Source organism: Tuber melanosporum, assembly GCF_000151645.1.
Source record: "Tuber melanosporum whole genome shotgun sequence assembly, scaffold_76, strain Mel28".
Lineage (NCBI taxonomy): Eukaryota > Fungi > Ascomycota > Pezizomycetes > Pezizales > Tuberaceae > Tuber > Tuber melanosporum.
This window is the reverse complement of record NW_003299124.1, coordinates 309845-313930: the sequence shown is the minus strand read 5'-3', so window position 1 is coordinate 313930 and position 4086 is coordinate 309845.

Here is a 4086-nt window from a genome sequence, read left to right as displayed (position 1 = left end):
AGAGGATCGGTTATGCTATGCTATATAATCATTCGCCCGTACTACCCTAGTACCCAGAGAAACCAAGGATTGCCGACCAAGGGATTATCTATCACTCTAGTAGAATCGCTTCCTGTGAATTAGTTGGAAGCTTTCCGAAAGATATATGAAGGTTGGATATGGAGTTATGAGAGTTGGAAGTCAGGTGACCTAGGAAGGTTGCAATTACAACTACCTTTACAGATACCACCCGCTGATGAAACTGATCATTTCATCAATGACAAAGACAATTTGGGGCAAACTCAGTTCGACTTAAGAACTAGGCCATAAGTTTAAAAACTCTAACAATTGGCTAATTGTTATTGGAAACAGTATCATTCCTAGGTAACTTTATTACAATTACTACGGAGGGTGTGGTGATTTTCAGAGTCTCTGAGTGTTCGCACCTTTGCAGAATACGCGATATTGTGAGATATAATCAGAGAGGTGCATAGTTGTATAATAAATAGATGTAGTCTGAAAACAATTAGATACGGAATATGAATATATCAAAGTGCCTCCCAAGCTTTTGGACATTATCAAGCAACAGAGAAGTGATCTTAACAATATAATATTGTCTCTATGATTCTATTCCATTTTACCTACTTTACTTTACTCTTAGAAGTCATAAATAAAATGAGTAAAGTCTGAGCTTTTTCAGATAATCACCATCTACAGAAACGAATCTTGATTGGTCTAAACAACTCTGAAGTTTATCAGATTGTCGCCACCTAATAGGAATAGAGTAGAACCTTATAGATATTCAGAGAATGCAGATGCTTGTAGAAAATCATGTCTATATCGGTAGAGAGTTCTATAGTTAGTATTGCATCTGCTCAGGCATGTTAGCTCTATACTAACATGCCTGTGATAAGAAGAGTTTTTACTCCTGCAGTTGTATTGTATATATAGGTGGCTAAAGTACTTCTGTCGGGTGGATGTTAGCAAACCACAGAGTAGTCTAGTTCACTATAGAGGATCTTTGGTCTGATTGTAGAGGTTGACTAGACAGCCCTAGAGAGTCAGGTGCTTACCAATGCAGAGTAGTAATAAAGAGTAACTGATAGTATATGAAATCTACTTAAGTATATATGAGTTCTCCTCTATTCTGGTAATCAACTACCTCTCGAGATTAGGACTTAATTGAGAAAAGCTCTAGCTTAACAATATTAAGTTTTACCGTTTTGTTTCTTCAAACTCTAGTATTGAGACTTTGGAATTTATGATATTTGTTCACATTCAAACAAGAATTCATCTTGGTACGGTTCCAATCTCAGAATCTATCTTCCCAGAGGATGCTTCCATCAAATTAAATAAGAAACTAGTTTGAAAGAAATTACTATATAAAATATAAATTTATTAAAAAAAAAAACCCCCCTGATTCAAATTAATATAATGATCTAAAATATCAGAATATCCATTACTTTCACTCTTATAATCATTTGACTCACAATCTTGAGTTTCTCCAATTTCCTATTACTCAAAATCCTTCTTTTCATGTACTTACCGTCTCTTATTCTGTACTTGCTAGTAACTTTTAACCTCATCTTTTATAATACAAACTACACCTATGTGTTGTAAGACTCTACCATCTCATAGTATTATACATACTTGTACAAAATTACAATCTTTAATTACCGATTTATATATAAATTCAGCTGTAGATAGTAAATCACCAACCCATTGTATTGAAGAACTAAGTGCTGGATGCTTTTAGGAAAGCCAATTGGTCTAAAGTAGTAGCTGGCTACTAGCAAGAGACTGTGGAAGCTTTAAGAGTTTTAAAGGTAAGAAGGAGAGTATATTTTCTATTAAGGAAAATGATACTGAGGAGTTAGATATCAGAGTACCAGGAAAAATTGAAGAGAACTTTGCTGTAGGTTGGAGTTATATGGGAGCTGTTGTGAAGAGAACAGGAAACTGATTGCGAGTATAAGAAGACTGTATGGAGCACTATTACGGTTAACTAAACTTATAGCCATACTAGTGTCAAGAGACTACCATAGTAGAAATAGTAGTAGACCAGTATCTACTAAGTAGAGATATTGTTAGTTAGGTACCTTAGTCAGACATGCTATATTATACTGGAAGTACATAGGTACTAGAAAGGGGTTGCAGTTATCCTACTGAGTAGGGTAACTTAAGTATTTAATTTAAGAGTTATCCTGAATTGTTTGAAGGGGGGAAGTTAGGGTGGAGTTACTCTAAGGAGTAGAGTAACTCAAGGTTCTGTTATCCTACCTCGTGCCTTCAGTTACCCTACTATAGAGTCAAGTTACCCTACCTAGAAAGTAACTTGTTATGCAGAATTCCAGGAGAAGTTACTAGATTGTTTGTCATGTGAAACTATATAGTATGTTCAAATTTCAAATTGTATGGCTCACTCCTGCATAGCCAGTTGAGCTCTGAACAAGCTGTAACATGGAGGTGTGGTGGCTAACATCCTCCTCTGGCCCCATTATAAGTTCCTAGCATCATGGGCTATAACCTTAAAGGTTACTGTAAATCTGCTAAAAGTCTATAAGTGGAGACACTCTGGTAACACTATATACACTCATGCTGTCTGATCAACTGGTAGATCTCCAAAGAATATATGATGGAAAAGAGGAGAGCCTAAAGTATGACCTTCAGGTATCTTCATGCAAAATGGACTAGACCTGATAGAGTACTACTACTTTGAGGCTAGAAGTAGTATATGAGGTTACCAGAGGCCAGTAGGACCAGTAATTGATGTCAGTTGCCCCGAAGGTGTAATAGTATTGAAGAATGATTAAGAACTATAAGACAGTAGTCCGAGGTCATGATATAACCTACTTCAAGGAGGGTTGACTGTGCGTAGCGCATATTAGTAGCCAATCTCCGAAGAGACTTATTAAGGAGCTATGTAGCTGTCATCCAGAATGATATGGAATAGAGTAGAACTGGATAGATATTTAGGAACTGTGCATGCTTGTTGAAGACTAAGTGTACATAAGTATAGAGTTCCATATTTAGTATAGCATCTGCTTGGGCATGTCAGCTCACCACTGATGTATCTGTAATGTGAAAGATTTCTATTCCTAGTTTTGTATTGTAAATGCAGTGGCTAAAACACTTCTGTCAGGTAGATGCTACAAAACTACAGAGTAGTCTAGTTTACTATAGAAAATCTTAGGTCTAATCTGTAGGGGTTGACTCGACTGCCTATTGGAGTTGGGTGCTTGTGAATACAAAGTAGTAATATAGAGCTTGTTTTTTTTTTTCTTTCTTATATTCAGTTTTATTTATATTTAAGGTACATGAGTCATATCAGCAGAGCTATGTAGACCTAACCCTGTACTCCTGTCCGAGCTCCGGCAGCAAGAAGAAAAACCCTCAAACAGAAACAAGGTAGTAGATACAACTCCCCCAAGCAGAAACCCACAGTGCACACTATCAGAAAACCTAATCCAAGCAACTGAAACCAAAGAAAGCCTCCACTCTGACAGATGATACAACTTAACAAGTATGAAAGAAAAACTCCAGGACAAAGTAATCTCCAAAATCTAAATATCTCAGTACAAAACTATAAAGTTTATGTGACCGGATACCAATAGACCCAGAAACTTAATAGCTGATTTGTCACCAATGTGGCTTGGCATGGAAAAGGTTTTCACATGACTCACAGTTATGAATCATAGGTATGGTATTGTTTTACACAGATGACCTATTTCAGTCATATGACTTGTTATATTTTACACATGACTGGATTATGAATCATAAGAAGTGTCCCAGGCGAATATGCCTTGTAAGTATACCTTGTAGGTATGCCTTGCGTATATGATTTATGTTTTATGCATGACCTTGTTATGAGGTCATGGGTTTCATGCATATGACTACTTGGAGTCATATGACTTGTTTACTGCGTTATGATTGGTTTATGAGTTTTCACATGTGACCTTGCTATGAGGTCATGGGATTTGAGCATGTGACTACTTTGGTCCTATAACTAGTTTGTTATAATTGGGTTTCACACATGTGACCACTTTAGGTCACATGACTTGGAGCAGGAAGAACATTATATAAGGAGGCCGAGATGGCTGAGGAGGA